Source organism: Hyaena hyaena, unplaced genomic scaffold (genome assembly GCF_003009895.1).
Source record: "Hyaena hyaena isolate Hyena2069 unplaced genomic scaffold, ASM300989v1 scaffold_52, whole genome shotgun sequence".
NCBI classification, from domain to species: domain Eukaryota; kingdom Metazoa; phylum Chordata; class Mammalia; order Carnivora; family Hyaenidae; genus Hyaena; species Hyaena hyaena.
In genome coordinates this window covers 621,003-645,976 of record NW_024080684.1, presented here as the reverse complement: position 1 = coordinate 645,976, position 24,974 = coordinate 621,003, and the positions used below count along the sequence as shown (strand labels likewise).

The window sequence follows — 24,974 nt, the reverse complement described above, 5'->3', positions numbered from 1 at the left end:
CGAGAAGGCTTTTCCAACTCTTGACATGATCAATTTCTCCTGCTATATGCTTTCAAAGAGCACATGCCCTTCCATATATGCAGCACTCCTGAAACCACTGTTTGATGTATACCTAATTTCCATGCTAGATGATAATATCCAAGAGAACAGGAACCAGGTTGGGTTTTGCTCATCATTGTGCCTTGAGTACCAAGTCAATGCCTGACATGGAATACCATTCCGTAGTGGGTTGATTCGTCTCTCCCCCGACTCCAGCCCCCAGAACTCATGTCCACATGGAGCCTCAGATTGTGACCTTTATTTGGAAATAAGTTCTTTGCAGATATATTTAGTTAAGGTGAAGTCACATGGGATTAGGGTGGGCCCCAGATTCAATGACTGGTGTCTCCAGCAGGGGTAAAGACACACAGACACAGGGAATAAGACCCTGATAAGAAGTGAATACAGGTATAGAGGTTGGAATGGTGCCAGCACAGGCCGCGGGATCCTGAGGATTGCGGGGAACCACTAGGAGCTGGAAAAAGGAAGGAAGGATTTTTCCCTATAGCCTGCAGAGAGAGGATGGCCCTGCTGACAACTTGACTGCAGACTGCTAGCCTCCGGTACTGCGTGCAGAGAATACATTTATATTGTTTTAAACCACCTGATTTCTGGTACTTTGTTATGGCAGCCCTAGGAAATATTATGGACATTACATTTTAAAACTGCATTAGGAAGTGTGATTGCTGTAAACATCAGGGCATCAAAGGGGCGCCTGATGGCTCAGTCAGTTAAGCATCTGACTTGGGCTCAGATCATGACCTCGCAGTTCGTGTGTTTGAGACCAGGGTCGGGTTCTTGGCTGTCAGCACAGAAACTGTTTCAGATCCTCAGTCTCCCCTCTCTCTGCATTTCCTGTATGCTCCCTCTCTCTCTCTCTCTCTCAAAAATAAACAAATTTTTAACAAATAAATAAAATAAAAATCAGTGTTTCATGGAATATAATTTATCTGATTGATCAAATCCCCAAAAATCTGGTATCCCATATAAAAAGGGACTGCTTCCTAACATCCTTTTCCCATACAGAGACTCTTCCACCTCATGATCTCCACTTGCTCCTCATGCCTGAGAGCCCTCAAGGCTTACTAAAGACTGATAGAGAAGCTCATGACCATATCACATAATATGGAGATGCCTGCTTGGGGAAAATTGGGGTGGACGGGAGGACGCTTTCTGATGCTGCTAGGGATGTGGGAGTGAATATTTGCAGACAAAAAAAAAAAAAGCCAAAAGGCAAAGAAAAAGTGGATCTTTAAAATGGGAGTTATGTGAAGCCCCAAGGACTTGGAGTTACTATAAGACTTTCAGTATGAGAATAAGAGTCATGCTTATAAGACACCCCCCTCCACAAGATACCTGTGGTCACCAATCTGCATTGTTATAATATTTGCCATCTGCCTCTACTGCTATTCTCATATTCTTAGCTGGTTTCTTAGACAAGGAAACAATATTCCCTTCCTGAAACGCTACCTCCTTTTCATTGCACCACAACTTCTCACTCACGTCATTACACAAGAACATTCCTGATCATCACTCCATTATTCAAAATACCCTAAAGAGCTAAACTTTAATACCGAGTCAATCTCTTTAATCAATGAAGGGTTTACCTTGTGATTCCATCAAACAACTAAAAGCAAAATAATCTCTTCTAAAGTGCTACAAAATATTGGGGCACCTTGGTGGCTCAGTCAGTTAAGCATCTGACTTTGACTCAGGCCATGATCTTGCAGTCTGTGAGTTCAAGCCCCACATCAGTCTCTGTGCTGACAGCCCTGGGCCTGGAGCCTGCTTCGGATTCTGTGTCTCCCTCTCTCTCTGCCCCTCCTCTGCTCATGCTGTCTCTGTCAGTCAAAAAATGAATAATTGTTAAACATTTTTTAAAAAATAAAGTGCTCCAAAACATAGAATAGATATCATTTAACCTAGAAATTGATGCATGACAATTATGAAGTCGTAGTATGATTATAAATCGATGCCTTACTCAGTGAGTGCAAATGGTAAATTATATACTTTCCTTTGTTTTAAAGGAAATCCAGATTAAGGGCTTTGTGAGTGAATTACTACCAAAGGTCCCACCTCTAGAATTCTACTGTATGTCCTACTGGGCTTGAATGAGAGTTCATCTTCATATGGTAGAAACACTGCTCAATTTGAAATCCTAAGTCCTGGGTTTGAGATCTGCTACTTCCAAGCAGTGCAAAATTGACCAGGCTACTTAACCATGATTAAATGAGATGGGGAGTATAGATGCATCTAAGGGTACTGCTGGTATACAACTGGCATTTAACAAAGATGGGCAGGGGATATAATCAGATGCAGAATGGGATGACTGGGAGCAAAGGACTACAGAGTGAAAACAGAATCAGGCTCAAATTCTGAGTCTGCCTCCACTGGCTTTGAATGTTGACCCATTTGAAGGCTTTCTTTGCCTCAGCTTCTTCCTCTGTAAAGAGAGGGAGTCCATTCCTACCAAAGAGGGCCTTTGTGAACATATAAAACATAATATGTAAAAAGAACTTAACACAGTGTCTAGCACATTGAAAGTGCTCAATAAATACTTTTGTTACTATCATTATTCCTACAATTTAATGTTTCAGAGAGATGCTTTATCGCGATTCTAAGTTTTTGGATGTTTAAAATACTAAGATATTGAAATAAAATAGTATTTGGACTGCCTATGATTTTTAGTACATTTTTAAAATTTATTTATTTATTTTTAGGGGTGGAGAGGGAGAGGCAGAGAGGGAAGAGAGAAAGAATCCCAAACAGACTATTAGCGGTCAGCACAGAGCCCCGATGTGGGGCTTTATCTCACAGATCTCACAAACTATGAGGTCATGACCTGAGCCAAAATCAACAGTGGGAAGTTTAACTGACTGAGCCACCTTGGCGCCTCTGGGCTGTCTTAGTTTTAATTAAATTCAAATTAATGCTAAATCATCACAGGCTAAAACCTGAACTTTAAAATTATGATAATGGGGGCGCCTGGGTGGCTTAGTCGGTTAAGCGTCCGACTTTCGCTTAGGTCATGATCTCGTGGTTCGTGGGTTCGAGCCCTGCGTCAGGCTCTGTGCTGACTGCCAGCTCAGAGCCTGGAGCCTGTTTCAGTCTGTGACTCCCTCTCTCTCTGACCCTCCCCTGCTCACGCTCGCTCTCTCTCTCCTAGAAATAAATAAAACATTAAAAAAAAAATAAAATAAAATAAAATTATGATAATGATGTTAGCAAAAATAAAATGTAACAAGGGGACATCAAAATACTTTATTATCAGAATGTAATATATAGAAGATCCACCCAATCCATATTCTGTCTCTAACAGTACTAGCAAACATATTTTATGAGAGAATTCAAGATAGGTAAAAGCACATTCTAATTCATACTCATTTTATTATGTCTGAGGCACTGGGTAATTATCTTCTCCCAGATTGTCTCCTGTTTTCTGATGTTCAACATTCAGCCATTAGAAAGTTATTCCTTTGACTAAAAACATATTCTCTGGCAGGAAGACAACATGCTATCCGATATAAACATCTAAGTGGACATGAGGTTATCAGATGCATTCCAAAAAGAGATTATGGATTCACAAATATCCTAGAAGCAGAAAAGGAAAATTATCCAAAGGGAAAAGAAAGGCAACCAGATGCTCCGAAGACAAACTTCACTTCAGTCCCAGATTAAGCTGGCTCCACCACTGGCGAAGGGAAACCAGGAACTTTTTATGGATAAAAACGGATTTTATTTAAGAGAAAAATCATGTGTGATTTTACATTTGTGTAATTATGAAAATAGATCTTAATAAAAGATTCCAAAGGTTTCAGGCTACTTTTTTCTTTCAAATACTGTCAATGATCCAAATACTTGAGATATTTGCGTAAAAGAACATTATCTACATAGAACACTGCCCTGTCTAAAATGTTTTTATAACAACTAAGTGGAACTATAATTTTTAGGAAAACACAATGAAATGACAAACTCTTAAAAATCATCTATTTTTAGACTTTGCTTATACATAAAAATAATGTAAAACCATGCATTAGATTGGCAGGTCTGTCTTTTGGCAGCCAAAGGCACAGCACCAAGAATGTATAATTATAAAATCACTCAACAACTATTTTGTCATGCAGTATGGCAGGTAAATAGTGGTTGCTTTAATATGTGAATTATTTTAGTATCTGGTTATGCAAATGTAGACATTTGTTCAAGTGAAGGTTAAGCTTCTGAGAGGTAAGGGCTACTATCCCTTGAGAATAAAGGAAGTGTAACAAAGGAAGGGTAAGTTTTTCCTTTGAGTACTTCTTTCAAAAGTATTCATAGGGGCGCCTGGGTGGCTCAGTCGGTTAAGCTGCTGACTTTGACTCAGGTCGTGATCTCAAAGTTCGTGAGTTCAAGCCCTGTGGGTTCAAGCCCTGTGTCAGTCTCTGTGCTGACATCTGGGACCCTGGAGCCTGGAGCCTGCTTTGGATTCTGTGTTTCCCTCTCTCTCTGACTCTCCTCCTCTGACATTCTCTTTCTCTCTCTCTCTCTCAAAAATAAATAAACATTAAAAAAAAAATTTACTTATAAAATTTCAAAACAAATGTGTATTTATTCTTTTTACGTTCTAATATCCAAAAGTATAAAGTAAACTATGAACATCTCCCTATTACCCACTCTCCCTGACTCAGTCTGTCATGTTGGCTTTGCTCACATGTGTATGTATGTGCAAGCTCAGGTGTGTGGACACAGACACAGAGAGAAAGAAACATTCTTCAGACTGTATTGTCAGTGTTATCAAAACCTAATGTAGAGATTTTACAGCGCTGAAGATGGATCCTTCTAGCTGTGGGGGTCTTCGGAACTAGGCTTTTTTCACCATTATTTGAACTGTCTTATGAGAAAACCTTTAAGTAATTCAAATAGGAATCATGGATATTTATAGTCCAGGGCTGTGCAGTTCAGCACTTCACAGTTCTAGCTGCTACAAGCAAAAAAATTAAAAATTTATGAATTAAAAAAAAAAAGAATCAATATGTGAACCTTGAAAGTTTATTGAAGTTCAGTTTAAATATTTACCTCAAATTTTACAGAACTTTCCAAAAGTTGCCCAGCTTTTAAGAGTCTGCACATCTAAAAAATGGGAAGAAGTCTGATGAGCTTCTTGATCTTCCTTGGGGAGAGGAAGGGATGCCTCCTCTCTGTGGAGAGGGAAACACTCTGAGCAGAGACGCTCATGCAATTTTGGTACATTGTTTTCAGTCCTAATTGAAACTAGGAAATGCAGGGAAGTGTGATAATGAAAATAACACGATCAGGGGAGTGTGAAAATTAGGTGACATTTTTCCCCCCACAAAATCTGTAAAAACAGACTAGCTTGAGTTTGGGGTGTGATTTCTGGGTTATATGTGAGGAGAGGTGTCACCCAGCTAGCACCATGACACCAGCGAGGGAATATCCTTCACTTCCCTGTGGCTCCAGGCACAAGGCAAGAATGCTGCTGAAGAATAAGCACAGGACTGTCCCCAAATCAAAGAAATGCAGAGGTGAGGTTGGGAGTGGTGACACATTCAAATTAGACCTAGTTCTTGCAGTTTTGAGTGTTCTATGAGTCTCTCTGTGAGTACTGAGCACAACGCGTGCCTCACAGAAGTACTCAATAAATGGTCATTGGTGCAGCTGTTGTTATGCTTTGTTCTTTTTTTTTTTTTTTTTTACAAATAGTTTATTGTCAAATTGGTTTCCATATAACACCCAGTGCCCATCCCCAAAAGTGCCCTCCTCCATGCCCATCCCCCCTCCCCCCCACATTCATCAGTCCTCAGTTTTTGTCAGCATTCAAGAGTCTCTCATGGTTTGCCTCTCTCCCTTTCCCCCACCACTTCCCCCTTCTTCTCCCCCATGGTCCTCAGTCAAGTTCCTCCTAATCCTCCTATACGTGCAAACATATGATATTTGTCCTTCTCTGCCTGACTTATTTCGCTCAGCATAACACCCTCAAGGTCCATCCATGTTGCTACACATGGCCAGATTTCATTGTTATGCTTTGTTCTAACTCTAAGGGCATCACTGCCACTTCCATCATGGAGAGCAACACTTCTTTGTTATGACTACACAAATCATTGGCAATGGGGAAAATCTTTCCCAGCTATCTGAAACTTCAAAATTGACCTCAAGGGACCCCTGGGTGGCTCTGTCAGCTAAGTGTCCAACTCTTGATTTCTGCTCAGGTCATGATCTCATGGTTCATGAAATTGTGCCCCATGTCCTTGGGCTCTGTGCTGAATCGCTACTTGGAATTCTCTCTCTCTCTCTCTCTCTCTCTGCCCATCTCCTGCACACTCTCTCTGTCTCTGTCTCTCTTTCTCAAAATAGATAAACTTTATAAATAAATAAATAAATAAATGTGTAACCAAAATATTTAAAGAGGTTTTACAACTCAACACCAAAAAAAAAAAAAACCCACCACAAATAATCCAATTAAAAATTGAGCAGAAAACATGAACAGACATTTCTCCAAAGAAGACACCCACTTTAGCATCCTCACTTGTAAAATGGGAGTGATAATATTACTACTTCCCAGGGTAACCCTAAAGTTCAAATAAATTGTTACATGAAAATTGCTCATAATAGTGCCTACTACCACGGGATGCTATAGATTTGCTATTCTTATTGTAACGATGAGGATGAAGAGTTCTGTCCAACCCTTAAGCACCAGCATTAGAAACGTGCTCTCGGCCACACCTCTAGTTACGTACTGACCCTCTGAGAAATGTGTATGACTGTCCTTTTTATATCCAGTAATCGATTACAATAGCTGCGAAGTGGAACATATGCTACCTAAGTGTAGCTTTTTTTTCCCCAAGAAAAACTGATGCCTAAGAATCTTCCCAGTGCCTCTGCTATACTTTTCAAAAGCAAACTTAAATCTTTCCTTGCTGTTTTTTGAGCATCATGTGAAAATGATTAGAACTGTAACGTTTATGCTCTATTTAGGAAAAGAACAACATTTTCTAGATTATTGGGTAAATTATATTTACTAGTAGCACTGTTAACTCTAATAAGTTTTTTGGACCAAATTAGCCTATTTAAGAATAAATAAAGCACAATAAACCCATTCTCGCTAAAAAAAAAATCAATAAATAATGCTTTTAATTCACTTTGATTACTGCACTTGGCAGAGTAACCATGTCATGAAACTGACACCACAACGAAAAGCATTATGCTGATAAAAACAAGTAAGAACAAGCCAACAACTGAGCTGCAGAAAGAAAAATTTATGCCCGGAAGTAGTTTCTGCCATGAAATGAGAAGCTTGGGCTCTGCCATTGGCCACAGCATGAAGAGAAGCAGTTCTCTCTTGTAAATTGCACGCATGGCAGCTGAATGACATTATCTCCACCTGTGCAACAGTTCTTTCCGCCAATGGTTTCCATAAGCAGTGTGAAAACTGCCTCTAACATCTCCATAGTAAGCTGTGCTAGTGGACGAGATGGCAGGCCAAATGGGTATGTACTAGATTCATTTATCATGAGAACAGACCACCAACTGATGACTAACGACTAACACTTGGGTTGTATTGGCCTGATGATGTCATTCTGAAATGCTGAAGCAGAAGCACTCATTTCCAAGAGGTGATAATTGATGCTAATTTCAGTTTAAAAATTCATGCAAAGCATCCTTTTTTCCCCTTTGTTTCCTGGAGTCTAAAATGAGAGTTTAAAAGGAAGGAAGGTCAAAGGTCAGTAAAAGAAGCCCTAGAAGGGGTCCCTGCACAGATAGACCAGAAGGAAGATGGGTTGTCAAGTCAGGAAGACCTACTCAGACTGTGAGCTTTGCCTTGCACACCATGTTACCCGAGGCAAATTCATTTCCCATCTGCAGACTCAGTTTTCTCAATAGCAGATGGGAATAACAAAATCTATCTCAGGGCTATTATCAGAATTTAATGAAATGTAGGCATCCAGCACACACAAAAAATGACTCTTTTTTTAAGATTATTTTTGAGAGAGTCAGAGAGCATGAGAGGGGGAGGGGCAGTGAGAGAGGGAGAGAGCAGACGTGGAGTCGATGCAGGGCTTGAACCCACAAACAATAAGATCATGACCCGAGCCAAAATCAAGAGTAAGAAGATTAACCAACTGAGCCACCCAGGTGTCCCTAAAATGACTCTTTTTCTTGGTCTTTGACATGGAGGAGAGATCCCACGGCTCCCCTGTATAAGAGGACTGGAGACAAGCTGGGTAGCCCTGGAGGGTGAGATGAAATCTCTGGAGCCTGGAGATGCAGGACGTATCATGCTTATAGAGAGCCTTGAGACCTGGACTGCAGTCTCCCCACTGGGAGTGACGTTGTCTCCTGGAGTGCAGTCAGGAGGGTCCTGAAGTCCATCTCTACGGTCTCCCATCTTCACTGCTATCTTTGTTCACTCCTATTAACCAAACCATTGCAGGAGGGGGATGCCATTACCATACTATGCAGGCTTCCAGTGAGGCTTACAAAAGGCTCTTCTTACTGCAAACTTCCTGACGGCTCTCCCACCATCCCCATTAGGTGTGCAAGCTCTTTATATGATTCCTTTAAACAGACAGAATGTTAAGAGTCTCAAGCAAGCATGTGATTCCAATGTCAGTTTCTCAGGCTTCTTTATATACTCGGATGGGAAGAAGAGGGACTTTTCTTAATTTCTACTTTACAGGTTGTTATTGTTCCAGTATTCATGCCCCTCTCTGAGACTGAGGCATAGACTTAATAATTCACAAACAGTATGAGGGAGAAAACAGTTTATCTTGCATGTACCCAAAATCCAAAAACTAAGGACAAATGTGGAGGTATGCAGTTAAAAGCAAAGAGCTCTAATTGAAACATTTATAATACCTTCTTCAGATGAAGGAACACAATGTGGTCTTGATGTTCTACCCATTTACCCCGCCTAGTATTCAGTAATACCCAGGAAGATCAAGTTTAATACTACCACAGGCAAAGAGGCAAGAGAGGATTGTTGTTCCCTCTTTTCCTTTCTCCCTCTGTTAAGCTCCAAGGAAAAGTGAGTTTCCAGAGGTAGGCAGTGAATGAAAGTGAAGAGATGTTTTATTTCACCTCTTTAAGTCAGGTTAAATCAAACTTCTGCCAGAAAACATCCTGGCGGGGCACCTGGGTGGCTCAATCACTTAAGCGTCTGACTCTTGGTGTTGGCTCAGGTCATGATCTCATGGTTCATGGGTTTGAGCCCCATTATCTGGCTCTGTCCTAACAGTGAAGTGCCTATTTGGGATTCTCTCTTTCCCTTTCTCTCTATGCCCCTCCCTCACTCATGCTCGCTCTCTCTCTCTCACTCTCTCTCTCAAAATAAATAAGTGAACTTTAAAAAAAGAAAAGAAAGGAAAATATCCTGGCAATGTATCTAAAGCTACAAGATTGGCAGATGTATCTCCTTTCACAGCCAATCACCCACCCCCTTTCCCATTAATCCCCTCCTCTTGTGAATGGCCAAGAAATACATGGGAAAGAAGAGGAGGATGCTACACAGCCGATTCAAGAGTTTTTCAATTCATTGTTATGCAAAAAGAGACTCATCAAGAAATATGCACTAAACACATCTATAATCTGCTAGGTCTCACTGCTTCCTTCAAGCATATCCTGACAACACAGCCTCTTATCTTTATTTCGTCATAAGGGGATATGGTGGTACCAAATAATTTAGCATGTCACACCTTGGTTATGTACTCCAGTGTAGTGGTTAAGAGCATAGACTCTGGACACAGGCAATGATGTAAAGGACACTATGAAGATGGTGAAAGGCATTACCTGATGAGGGATTAATATCCATAATATATAAAGACCTTCTATGACTCAAAAAACAGTAAGATAACCCCATTTAAAAATGAACAAAGGATATAAATAGGCATATCTCTAAAGAGGATTTACAAGTGGGCCAATAAGCACATGAAAATATGCTCAACATCACTAATCACTAAGGAAATGCAAATCAAAACCACAATAATATACTATTAGGATGGCTGTTAGAAAAAAAATATTAGCAAGAAGGTAGAGAATTTGCAACCCTTGTACATTGCCAGTGGGTTTTAAATGATGCAGCCACTGTGGAAAACAGTATACAATTCCTCAAAAAATTAAACATTGAATTATTATGGGTTGTAGCAATTCCACTTCTGGTATATACCGAAAAGAATCGAAAGTAAGGACTCAAACAGATATTTGAACATCCATGTTTATAACACCCATGTTGTATATGTACACTTAACCACAATAAAAATTATATGGGAGGGGTGCCTTGGTGGCTCAGTTGGTTGAGTGTCTGACCTCAGCTCAGATCATGATCTCACAGTTCATGGGTTGGAGTCCCTCGGTGGGCTCTGCACTGACAGCTCAGAGCCTGGAACCTGCTTTGGATTTTGGGTCTCCCTCTCTCTCTCTGCCCCTCCCCGACTTGCTCACTCTCTTTCTCTCTCTCTCTCTCAAAAATAAACATTTAAAAAAATTTTAAATATATATAGGAATTTGAGAAAAATGATCCTAACTTCCAGAGCCAAAGTTCATATTTGCCAACCTAGCTACCCCATACTAGCTATGGGGCATGTAATTTAGCTTTCTGTTTTCTCATCTGTAAAATGGGATAATCAGAGGACCTAGTTCATAGGTTCTTGTAAAGTCTAGGTTCTTGTAAAGTCTATGGCAGATGACAAAAAGAAAATCTTGGTGCATAATAAGTGCACAAAACATGTAAGCTATTATTATTGTTTCTTTGTATAGATGCTAAAAATAAACCAATGCTATGGACAAATATTTCTTCCTTTTTAGCATCCCTCAGAGCATTTTCTATACATTACTTATTGACTAATTTATGTTTTCATACACAAAGAGAAACCTTACGGACTCCTATCAGTGGTTGTTTTTCCAACACAGAATATAAATTAATATCAATCCATCCATATTCTTGAATAAGCCTCTTTGAACCAAAGATATATATTTGTAGACAGCTGGCTAATGCTGAGGTATTATCTTGAAAAGGACTTAATTCACATGGTTATATTCCAAGGCCAAGAATTATGAAGTCCTCCCATTGCTTTTATATTACTGTAATCAACCTATAGAACTAATCACAGGGTACAATGTAATCAGGACATCACCGTTTAAAGAAGGATTCAGGGGTGCATGGGTGACTCAGTCAGTTAAGTATCTGACTTTGGCTGTCATTATCTCATGGTTTGTGAGTTCGAGAGCCTCATCTGGCTCCATGCTGACAGCTCAGAGCCTGGAGCCTGCTTCAGATTCTGTGTCCCCCTCTCTTTCTGCCCCTTCCCTGATTGCTCACTCTCTCTCTCTCTCTCTGTCTCAAAAAATAAATAAACATTAAAAAAATAATAAATAAAGAACAATTCAAAGTAAGTTAGATAGATAGTAAACCTCTGGGCTTCAAAAGCTGCAACCTTCTTAGATTTTTTCATATCACTGAGGAAGGGATTGAGGTGTGAAAGACATACAGACCATCATTAATAAACTATGGCCCAGATAACATTGAGGTCCCACATTAAATGTAAAAGTAAGTATATCTAAAGATGCTGTTGTTTTGAGTTGATAGCATGAGATACAGAACATTTGCTAACTCTCTCTATTAAAAAAAATTAAATAAAAGAGCTCTACCCCAAAATCTGTTGTAATATAATATTAACACTCATTCTCAGAAATAAAAAGTGATTTCTGAAATGTACATCATTTTTACCAGCTTTTCCTAAAATGAGTTTTTTTAAAACCTTGGTTGATGCTGGCTTCCAAAATCATCTTCAATCTGAGTGAGAATAAATTCATTTAACGGTTTATTTCTCCAACAATTTGAGTGACTATTTCCCCTAGATATCTTTTTCAAAGCCCACACCCTAAAGCTTCATAATTCCATTAAATCAGCACACAGCTGGGCAATTCTTTCTTTGCTCACATTATAGTGGTCCCCAGGGAATTTATGTAAATCTATGGAAATTCATTTTAAAGTCTGTACTCTGAAAGGGAGGATTCATCCTCATTAAGTAAACGATTATATCTACAAACAAGCTAAAAGCAACATGCTGGAGAGCTAAATTAAACTTTCCATCAGGAAAACTAAACCATTCACTTTCACATATAGGCTTTACCTAAATGCTACCAGAATCAAAAGACAAAAGATTCTGATGAAGTCCAAACAGATAGCAAGGAAAGTATAGCTGAGCCACTACGGCAGGGCACAGCCTCCTTTCTGGTACAACCATGGAATGCCACTTTGGGCCATTCTATAGGAAATGGTTCACCTTTATAATTCACAGACTCTCAGGAAAGACTTCTTATGTAGGGTGTAAGGAAATGAACTCACAAAGTCCTTCAAAGGGCTCCCAAGTCACCTCTAAGAATGCCCCAATAAAACTAGAGCATCTGAAGCTTAAAGGAGAGGATATTGTATACTGAAAAGATGACACAGGCTTTAAAGTTAGACTTATCTACATCCCACTCCTACCTCCTTCACCTACTAGCTGAGTAAATGACCTAGACTTCATAGTATCAGTTTTATAATTTGTAAATGGGGAATAATAATAATTCTTGATATGTTATAAATTTTTAATGAAATAAACTATACAAAACACTTTGTCCAATGCCCAGAACATGGTTGGCACTCAAATGCCTTCACCTGCACCCAAAAAAAATGAAGTCTGAACAAGACCGAAGCTCTAGAAATGGGAGCTAACTGGAAGAGAAAGCAGAGAATGCCTCCCCTTAAAAGTTTTTGATCCTCAGCCAACTATGGGGCCTTCCTGTCTTAGTAGATCTGCTCACCTTTCCTACTGCTGAAAAAGTAAGGCTAAAGTAACTTATGAGAACACTGACTCAATATTGCCACAAGCCCTTTCTTCTTAAGCCATTCCAACATCTACTCTTTTCTCATATCTGAAAGCTCCATACTGTACACAAGTTACATCTTGGTTCTAAGGTCAGAATTAAAAGTGACAGTATCACATGATCAAATTTACCCATGAAAATCTCTTAGGAAGGTCTAGTATTGGAATAGTCCCTCAGGAAGGTGAGCATAGGTCATTTTCCATTCATTACTAGGACAGATTGCTGATTCTTCAGTTTAGCCCAGGTGAACAAGCTGGCTTGAGTTTGAGATCCATGTAATTTAAAAAACATCTATATAGACATACATTCTGATAGTAGATTCATATACCAATTTGCAAGATTCTCATGATCCATAGGAGGTAAGTGGAACTGAGACCAACAGATGAAAGGGCAGATCCCCATCTCCATGCACAAATCGAGTGGAATAACTGGTGAGATAGCCTACACTATTTATGTATTTATTTTAGTATGTCTTTAGTTTGCAAAGCAATATGACATTTACATAGGTTAAATAGGCCTTAATCAAATGCAAGTATGATATTATACCACATTTTATTTTTGTGTTACTGAAATGATGTTGCAGTCAACGGTAAACCCTACTAGTCAGGCCATGTATGAGGGCTGATAACTCTCCCCTCAAGGAGAAAAAAAGAGAGAAGTCTTCATACTTTAGGAATTAAGACAAGACTTGGTCACCACAAGTAAAAATCTATAAAGAACAAAAATACATGAAGGATAAAATGCTACCAAACAATGACTAGGTCAACAAAGCAATCAAGGAGGAAATCAAAAGATGCATGGAGACAAATGAAAATGATAACACAATGGTACAAAATCTTTGGGATACAATAAAATCAGTTCTGAGAAGGAAGTTTATAGCAATACATGCCTATGTCAAGAAGCAAAAAACAAACAAACAAACAAATATACAAACTAAGCTTACATTTAAAGGAGCTGGGAAAAGAACAAACAAAACTAAAAACCAGTAGAAGGAAGGAAAGAAGAAAGATTATAGCAGACATAAATAAAATAGAAAATAAAAACACAATAGGACAATGAAACCAGGAGCTGGTCTTTGAAAAAAATCAACAAAATTGACTACCAAAAAAGAAAAACAAAACAAAACCAGAGAAAGAGAGAGAGAGAGAGAGAGGACTCATCAAAATCAGAAATGAAGAAGCGATATAACAACTGATACCACAGAAATACAAAGGATGTTAAGAGCATGTTATGAAAAATGATATACCAACAAATTGTACAACCTAGAAGAAATAGATAAATTCATAGAAACATACAATTACCCAAAACTGAACCAAGAAGAAATAGAAAATTTTGATTAGACTGATAACCAGCAACGAAATTGAATCAGTAATCAAAAACCTCCCAATAAACAGAATTCTAAGACCAGATGACTTCACAAGTGAATTCTACCAAATATCTAAAGAAGAGCAAGTACCTATTCTTCTCAAACTATTGCAAAAAAATTAAAAGAGGAAGGAAATCTTCCAAATTCATGCTACGAAGCCAGCATTACCCTGATACCAAAAATAGATAAGGATACCACTGAAAATGAGAACTAACACAGGCCAAATATCTCTGATGAACGTAGATTCAATAGATGCATAAAAAAGAATCTGACAAAGTACAACATCAATTCATGACAAAACAAACAAACAAAAAAACAATCCTCAGTGTTGGTTTAAAGGGAACATACATCAACATAATAAAGGCCATATATAAAGAAACCACCACTAACATCACAGTCATTGGCAAAAATCCCTGAGAGCTTTTCCCCTAAGGTCAGAAACAAGACAAGGATGTCCACTGTCACCAGTTGTATTCAACATAGTAGTGGAAATCCTAGCCACAGCAGACAAAAACAAAAACAGACACAAACAAAACAAAACACACACACACAAACAAATAAAAGGCATCTAAATTGATAAGGAAGAAGTAAAATTTTCACTATTTGCAGATGATGATACTATACATAGAAAACCCTAAAGACTCCACAAAAAAAAAAAAAAAAAAAACCAGCTAGAACTCATAAATGAATTCAATAAGATTGCAGGATACAAAATCAATACAAATAAATCCATTACATTTTTATATATTAATAATGAAGTAGCAGAAAGAGAAATTAAGAAAACAATCCCATTTTCAACTACACCAAAGAATAATAAAATATCTAGGAATACATTTAACCAAGGAGGTGAAAGACTTGGACTTCAAAAACTATAAAACATTGCTGAAAAAAATTCAAAATGACACAAATGGAAAGATATTCATGCTCACGGACTGGAGAACAAATATTGTTAAAATATCCATACTATCCAAAGCAATCTACACATTTAATGAAATGCCTATCAAAATACCAAAAGCATTTTTCACAGAGCTATAACAAATAATCCTAAAATTTGTATGCAACCACAAAAAAAAAAAAAAATCCCAAGTAACTAAAGCAATCTTGAAAAAGAAGAATAAAACTGGAGGTATCACAATCCCAGATTTCAAGATGTACTACAAAGCTGTGGTAATTAAAACAATATGGTACTGGAACAAAATAGACACATACATCAGTAGAACAGAATGGAGAGTCCAGATATAAACCCACTATTATATGGTCAATTAATCTTTGACAAAGGAGGTAAGAAAATATGTAATGGGAAAAAGACAGTCTCTTCAACAAATGGTGTTGAAAAAACTGGACAACTACATGTAAAACAAAAATGAAACTGGACCACTTTCTTATACCATGCAGAAAAATTAATTCAAAATGGATTGAAGACCTAAATGTAAGACCTGAAACCATAAAAATCCTACAAGAGAGAAAAAACCGTAATTTTTCTGACATCAGCCATAGCAACATTTTTCTAGATATGCCTCCTAAGGCAAGGGAAATAAAAGCAAAAATTAATTATTGGGAGTACAACAAAGTAAAAAGCTTCTGCACAGCAAAGGAAATTCAAAGGCAACCTACTGAATGGGAGAAGGTATTTGCAAATGATATATCCAATAAGAGGTTAGTATCCAAAATATATAAATAACTTATACAACTCAACATCAAAACACAGAACAAAACAAAAAATCCAATCAAAAAATGGGCAGAAGACATGAATAGACATTTCTCCAAAGAAGTCATCCGGATGGCCAAGAGACACACGGAAAAATTCTCAACATCACTAGTCATCAGAGAAATGTAAATCAAAACCACAAAACCACCTCAGCCTGTCATAATGGTTAAAATAAAAAACATAAGAAACAACAAGTGTTGGTGAGGATATGAAGAAAAATAAACACTGATACACTGTTGGTGGGAATGCAAATTGGTGCAGCCACTGTAGAAAACACTAGAGCAGTTACTCAAAAAATTAAAACTAGAACTATCATATGATCCAGTAATTCCATGACTTAGTATTTACCCAAAGAATATGAAAATACAAATTTGAAAAGATATATATACCCCTATATTTATCACAGCATTATTCCAATAGCCAAAAAATGGAAGCAGCCCAAGTGTCCAGCAATACATAATATATATTATATATGGTAGAATATTAAATATATTATATATTTGTGGAATGGAATATTTTATATATATATATATACATACAATGAAATATTACTCAGACACAAAATATTAAATGTTGCCTTTTGCAACAACTTGGATGGATCTAGAGAGTAAAACAGTAAGCAAAGTATGTCAGAAAATTATAAATACCATATGACTTCACTCAAACAAATAAGCAAATGAAAAAAGACCGAAAAAACCAGACTCGGTAAATCCAGGGAACCAACTGATTGTGACCAGAGAGGAGGTGGGTAGAGGATGGGTAAAAAGTGAAGGGGAAGTAGAGTACGCTTATCATGATAAGCACTGAGTAAGGAATAGACTTGAATTACTATATTGTACAACTAAAAGTAATATAACACTGTATGTTAACTACATTTGAATTAAAATTAAAAAGAAAAAAAAGACAAAGCTTGGTCAGAATGAACAATCTAGTCACTATTACAGTTAAGCTAGCCCCAGAGTCATAGCTATCCATGTCTGTGTCTAGCCCTGTCTCTGTCTCTCTGTCTCTGTCTCTCTCTCTCTCTCTTTTGCTGCCTGCCTGGGTTCTGTCTGTACCATTTACATCTCTTAAACCTTATTTCATTTCTCTGGGAGAAGGAATTCAGACCAGCAAAGTGTTCTCTGGCAGGAGTACCAGATTTTGTTCCAGAAACCTCAAAATACCTAATTTTTCTATTCCATCTTAAGATCGATATTTTGTTTTCCTGCAGCCTCCATTCCTTCAGGTCTTCACCGGTTCACTCCTTCACTCTCTACATGGAAGGAGAAAGACAATAAAAATGGAAGGCAACTTTTAATATTAATTCCACTCCAAGAAACTATGTAAAGATTCTGGCATATCATTTTTAAAATAAACCCAGAGATGTTATGCAATATGTAACAAGAAAAAAATTACTATTCACTTGCTGATAAAGGAAAAATAGTTTTCAAATTCTTAATTTTAATTTCTATTTTCAATGTGAAATATCTAACATGTAAAAATGTCATTTTAAAAAAATAAAGAAGCAGAGATACAGTTGCTCTAAAGATTTGCTGTAAATATTTTTGTTGTAAATATTTTATGAGGAAATAATGCTCACATTGTTATCAAAATTTTAATTTTAATCATTAAAGCCATATTCAATTTTCTACAAAGGCTCTTGTCACTCCTGCAAGCATAATCCACCACTGCCTCCTCTGTGCTCCTCTGGTGCATCTTTATCATAGGTGATGATATTGACACAAGGTATCTTGTATTTCAAATGCGTATACATCTATTTACTCCACTTCTTGCTTCTTGCTTACTTTTGGGGATATAAATTCAGTTTCTTACAAAGAGTAGAGGTTCGATAAATATTGATTGGACTTTATTTGAATTATTCTGTTTAAAACTTTGGGAAAGATGAGAGCACCTTTATGTCCTCCACCCCTGGTCCATCCCTCACCCTCTTAACTAGCTTGTCCAACATTGTCTTCTGAATCCACCGCCTCTTATATATCAATTCACAATCTCTCCACTCCATGTGTCTTTTGTTTCAACCACTGCTGCGGTGACCAGCCTGCAAGGGCTGGGAATGATTTCATTCAGGTAGAACCTTACTAGGGGTGCCTGGGTGGCTTAGTTGGTTAAGCGTCTGACTTTCACTTAGGTCATGATCTCACGGTTCGTGGGTTCGAGCCCCGCGTCCGGCTCTGTGCTGACTGCCAGCTCAGAGCCTGGAGCCTGTTTCAGTCTGTGACTCCCTCTCTCTCTGACCCTCCCCTGCTCACGCTGTCTCTCTCTCTGTCTCCTAGAAATAAATAAACATTTAAAAAAAAAAAAAGAACCTTACTTTATTTTTTTAAATGTTTTATTTATGTCTGAAAGAGAGAGAGAGAGAGAAGGAGAGGGTCAGAGAGAGAGGGAGACACAGAATCTGAAACAGTCTCCAGGCTCTGAGTTGGCTGTCAGCACAGAGTCCGATGTGGGGCTCAAACTCACGAACCGTGAGATCATGACCTGAGCCAAAGTCGGACACTTAACTGACTGAGCCACCCATGTGCCCCGACAGTACCTTACTTTAAGACCAAACCAAATCAGGTGTTTCTCACCAACCCAGAACTTCCTTGTTGACACTGAGGTGTAAGTGGTCTTGTTAAATGCCCACAATTGCACAGTCTGGAACTTCAGGGGAGTTAAGTACCAGTAGAGCAACCTTTTAATCAACGGCCAATAACAACAACAAAACAGATAAATCCTTCCTCTTTCTCAACTCTCTATGGTCCTGAGATGCAGTTGACGTGCCCTTTCACAGGACACCCCTACAATATGAAGCAATCTATATCTGTGCTAATAGTTCAGCAACACACCCTTCTAGCCAGCTCTTTCTCCTCTCCCTTCCTACTCACTCCTGCCTGTCTTAATACAAAGTCACATAAATTCTTACATCAGACTCTGCTTTCTGGGGTGCTCAGGTTAAGACACCTGCCCAGATCACAGTCCCTGCCCAGGGGACATGGTGATGTCTGCGTCAGATAATCCTCCCCACTTTTCAGGGGAGGATTCCACAGAGATGCACACGTAAAACAAAGGCTGTTCATCTACTAACAAAGCCAGGAAGCAAGGCTCTAGATCTGGTGAGAAAAGAAGCTGAACAAGTTGAATTCCTCTCTAGGGAACTCCGGAATAAAAAAAAATTAATAAATAAGGGATGAAGCTAGTAGTAGCAGCAGATTATGATATAAACAGAGAAGGTAGCAGGAGGCCATGCTGCTGCAATTGCTCAATTCAGTAGCAATTATTACTGCCATGTTGCTTCCTTCTCTGTCTTTCAACTTCTTCTTAGATACTTAAGTCAGAGAATAGCTTTCATTTCCAGACCCTCATTCTCATCTTAATTCAGCCCTTTTACCATCATCTCTGATTAATTGAAAAAGCGCTCCTAAACTGGCTTCCCTGAGTTCAGGCTCTTTCTAACTCAGTACATATTATTCACAATTGCCATCTTCTCCAACAGCTCTCATCAAGTCACCTTCTCTTCTAAGAAAAAATTCTGATAACTTTTACTCTTTTGATAAATGTAACATTAAGTGGCTCCCCTCATCATCAATCCATCATCATTAAGTTCAGCTTCATTTTTTATTCTATTATTCACTAGAATTTCACCCTCAGGCCTTATTCTTCAAATGCAGTTTATTTTTTAATGTTTTTATTTATTTAATTTGTTGTTTAATTTTTAATTTGTTTATTTAATTTATTTATTAATTTTCTTTTATAGTTTATTGTCAAGTTTGTTTCCATATAACACCCAGTGCTCATCAAACAAGCACCTTCCTCCATGCTCGTCACCCCCTTTCCCTCCCTCCCCCATCCCCATCAACCCTTAGTTTGTTCTCAGTATTTAGAAGTCTCTTATGGTTTGCCTCCCTCCCTCTCCTTAACTATTTTTCTCCTTCCCCTTCCCCTCCCCCACGGTCCTCTGTTAAGTTTCTCCTGTTCCACATATAAGTGAGTTTTTATTTATTTTTGATAAGGGGTAGGGTTGGGAGGGGCAGAGAGAGAGGGGAACAGAGGATCCAAAGCAAGCTCAGTGCTGACAGCAGAGAGTCCGATGCAGGGCTTGAACTCATAAACCATGAGACAAGTCAAAGTCAGATGCTGAACTGATTGAGCCATCCAGGTGCCCCAAGGACTTCTAGTTTAAAGAGTACTACTATATCCCATGTATTCAGCAACTCTGTATCCTAAAACTTCTGAAATAACCAAAAATTTTAAAGCTAAAACATTTATCTATGTTAGAATATCTGGAAATTTTCCCTTAAAAGATGAAAAGTTTAACAGTTTCTGTAAAATATGGTTCATGACAGGTCAGATTAATGAAAATAATACCAAGCACAATTCAAACCAGCCAACAGATTGAGGAAAGTAGGATATCCAGATCTTAATGAATGACATGATACTAAGGCATTCTTAAGAAGGTAAGAAGCATAGAAAAATAAATGGACAAATAGAAAGCACAAATTAAGATAACAGAATCAGTAAATATATATATTGCTAATCACAATATTTATATATATATGGACCAAACTTGCCAGTAATAAACAGAAATCTTGAGGCAAGGTAAACAAAAATTTCAATTTAGGTGTGCTTAAGAAAGACACACCTATAATATAAAAGCAAAACATGACTGAGAGATATAAACATCAAATAATAGCCCAAAGAAATCTGGGAGAGTTATATTAATATTAAATATTTTTAAAATAAATATATAAAAAATAGAGTTCAAGGTAAATAAAAAACTAAGAGGAAGAAGAGGTGATACTGTGTGAAGATTAAATTTCAAATTACCAGTAAGATTTAACAATTAGATATGTATTATGAACCTATCTCAAATTACATAGTGCAAAACATTCAAGAACTACAGAGAAAAGTTAACAAATCATAATAATGTGAGGATGAAATACACATTTCTCAATTATCCATACATAGTTTAAGCAGGAAAAAAAATTTTGAGTCTATAAAAATCTTTTAAAAATCTATTTAAAATAACCTAACAAAATCCATTGACCACCAACTATCATCTAATGGATTTCTCAACTTCTCAATTTCTCAATTATCCATAGTTTAAGCAGAAAAAAAATCTATACAAGTCTATAAAAAATCTTTTAAAATCTTTTTTAAAAAACCTGAAAAAGTCTTTGGACTTCCAACATTGACTTAATGGATATATAGAGATAAACAGAAAAAGAAAGAGATATTCCATATTTTCTTCTCAAGTACACAAAATTGAATACATCAGTCCATAAAACAAGGTTCTGTGTGTGTGTGTGTGTGTGTGTGTGTGTGTGTGTAATGTGTTTACTACATTGTATAGAAAGAATATATGTAATCTTTGTAATATTTTGTACATGTATATTTGAATATATAATTCATATATATACTATATATATTCTGACCACAATGCAACTAAATGAGAAATTACTATAAGATAACTTTTAACAACTTATAAAAAATCTCACACATATGAGTAAATAGAGTAATATATGAAATGCTTTTATATCCTTCAGCTGTCTTCATGTTATCTAACTCATAGTCAATCTTTTATCATCTATATACCCACTCCTAACTGAATTTTTCTGAAGCAAATTCATTCCATAAATATTTGTAACTATTTAAAAAGGACACTTATAGGGGCACCTGGGTGGTTCAGTCAGTTAAGCATCCGACTTAGGCTCAGGGCATGATCTCACGGTTCACCAGTTCGAGCCCCACGTCAGGCTCTTTGCTGACAGTTCAGAGCCTGGAGCCTTCTTTGGATTCTGTGTCTCCCTCTCTCTCTGCCCCGCCCCCCCGCTCATACTCTGTCTCTCTCAAAAATAAATAAAAACATTTTAAAAAAAATTTTAAAAAGGACACTTTTAACATAACCATAATACCATTATATGTTTTTAAAAATATATAAAAATTACTCAAACATCCAGTCAATGTTCAAATTTCCCCCTATTATCTCATATGTTTTCTTAAGTTTGTTCAAGTTGGGATCCAAATAAGGATAATGCATTGCATTTGATGAATGTCTTTTAAGTCCCAAGTAGCTACATTATTAATATTAAACCCTATAGGATTGAAATTTTAAACCACACTTCCAAAATAACTCACACGTCACAAAAGAAATGATAATGGAACACTGAAAAAACTTGTAACTGAACAATGAGCAAAATAACAATAGTTAAAACTTTGAAATACAATGAAAGCTGTAATTGGAAAAAAAATTTTACCCTTCAGTGCTTATATTAGAAGAAGAAATGGTGAAAATTAGTGCTTTAAACATCCAACTTAAGAATTGGGGGAAGGGGGAGTGAATGATAGAATATAAACAAAGAAAACATGGAAGATACAAAGAAAATAATAGATTGTTGAAATAGAAAACTAAAATACAACACAGGATCAATGGCATAGAATAAAGATAGCTCCAACTCTTTGACTCTCATTCCTTTGACAGGAGAGATCTATTTCCCCTACCCTTAAATCTTTGTTCTATGACTGCTCTAAAAGTATGGCAGAAGTGATGTTTGGCAGTTCTATCTAGGTCTAGACTTTAAGAAAACTTGCCATTTCTATTTCCTATTTCTCTGTATATTCTTAGACTTCCAAATTGCAATGTAAGAAGTCTCAATACTCCATTGGAGAGGCCATGTGGAGAGGCCCTGTGCTACATGGTTAGAGGTTTCCTGGCTAAAGCATCAAGGCACCTGAGTGAAGCAATCCTAGATTCCCCAAACCACACTGACAACCAACTGAATAACACCCCATAAACCTAGCAATACCACAAGAAGTAAAAGAATGACCCTACCTGAATTCTTAACCCACAGAATCATGAGATAATGAAATAGAGGTTGTTTTAAACCAGTATGTTTTGAGGGTAGATTGTTATACAGTAAAAGATACATGGGAGCAATAAATAAAGCCAAAAGTTGGCTCTTCAAAAAGACTAATAATATTTTTCTATACTCTTTAGTGAGATTTTTTAAGGGAAAAAAATAAAACTAAGAAAAAATATATTAAGGGAAAAAAGGATGATATATCTGACTATCTAAAAAGGAGATGACTCTGAATTACAGCCACCAGGCAGGATCATGACACAGGGATGTGGTAGAACAGTACTTGGTTGAAGCATGTATTCTTACACCCATTAACTTCGGGCATGTTATTTAAAGCTATTGGACCTCAGTTTGATCACAAAACAAAACAAAATAGAAAACTAAAGCTCCTTCTATAGGTGTGATTTCTTGATGTGACTTCCAGCATATGTTTAGTCTCTGCTATTTAGAGGGGTTGTACTTTGAAAATGGTGGAATTTAGAGCAAGATACAAAGTAGAATTCAGAAAGGAAACAACCATTTTTACTGATTCCTCTCTTTGCTTAAGGTGAAAAAAAACAGAGAATGATACGATTTTTGAATTACAAAATTTTTACTATGTATATTTAGGACCTTCTCATGATAACAAAGTCAATAAAAATCTGCTGAATTAAAATCACACAAACACAAAAAAATGTTTTCACATTATAGGAAAAAAAACACATTAGCTAGTTTGATAAACATAATGCCTATAATGAAAAAAAAAACTAATTTTTACTCTTAGATACTCCATAAAACACTGCAAATTCTAGTTTTTGAAAGATTTTGCAAGATTTTAAGACTCACACAAATGACTTGTGCAGTGAGATGGCGTGGAGTTCAGATGCAGGTAAGTACTTATCAAAAACATGGCCACAGCTTCTACCTTTCTCTACTTTTCAACAGTAACTTAATATTTTCCTAAGACCTGAGAAATTACTTATTTCTTTCTGAGGGTTATTTAACAGGGAATTTAGCTAATGAAGTTTTATAGCATGTTAAATCTTCGCTGATATTTTGGAATGATTTTGAAACATATGGAAAGAGGGGGTGGGAAGGGCCATAGTTCTATCAAAATGTTCTAGCTTGTTACCTTAGATAAAATTAAAAGCTGCATCATGTTTTCACCTTAGTTTCTGGTAAGGAAGTTTATTAGCTTAAATGCCTTTTCAAATGCCAAAATAAGCTCAATTCTGAAACCTACCATATCATAAAAACCTAGACCAACTGACATAATGAACAGGTTACAGGGTTCCAATGGAAAGATTAGGCCTGTCAAAAAAAGGTATCATTAAAATTTTTAAATTTTATTTTAAAGTAGCAAAGCCATTTCACTCATTTAATTGTTTTCTAAAGAGGATAAATGTTTGCATGATAAAATAAACATTTATGATTTAATGTACACAGTGTAAACATGAGAAGGATCATACTCATTAACAGATACAGACTGATCTTTCTTTTCTCTGAGACATATAAAAACATCCTTAAATAGATATAGCTATGTAATTTGACATATTTATGTAAGAGTTCTCCACATTCTCATTAAAAATAAGATTCCAACATCAATCATATCCTTTACCCATTACTATTTCAAAAAATCAAAATACAAAACCCTAGCTCTATGCTTTTGTTTTCAGTGTTCTCTTTATCTTTGTGAGCTAGCCAGTTACCTACTACAAGACATTAGTAATTCCTTGCTTTCCAAGTTATTTTTAGGGTGCTTTAGCTTTATTAAGATGTCCCCCAAATGCTAAAACATTAAATATTGAGTTTTCTCTTCTATGTCCATCCCAGAGATAGGAGATTTCTTGCTTCAAACCTCAGTGCACACATGTAAACACAATTACTCAAAACAAGGCAACAAGTGAGAAGCAGGGTTAAAATAAGAACTCAGACAATCTGACTCACAATCCAGCATTCAACTCCCTATAACTTGCTGTTTTCCTTTGTCCTCTTTCCTGGGAACCAAGATACTTGTTCTTTAGCAGGGTGTTTCTGCTGCAAATCCACTTGCTACTGCATTATGCAATGAAGTCAGAAGCCTGAGCTTGTGACATCAATATAGGTTGCTATGGTAACTCTTTCCATAAGTATTACAGGTTCATTGTGGGCTCAAAAAAGAGGACTTCAGCGTAGCAAAATA

General features: G+C 37.1%; 1 long non-coding RNA gene across 1 annotated transcript; it reads right to left on the bottom strand.

Annotated features, from left to right (window-relative positions):
• Positions 1–8,130: 8,130 nt before the first annotated feature.
• On the bottom strand, positions 8,131–24,841 carry LOC120231040. Its single transcript, XR_005528247.1, has 3 exons — positions 24,740–24,841; positions 17,138–17,226; positions 8,131–8,443 (listed from the first exon to the last, which is right to left on the bottom strand). It is a non-coding gene; the product is annotated as an uncharacterized LOC120231040 (long non-coding RNA).
• Between the last annotated feature and the right edge of the window lie 133 nt (positions 24,842–24,974).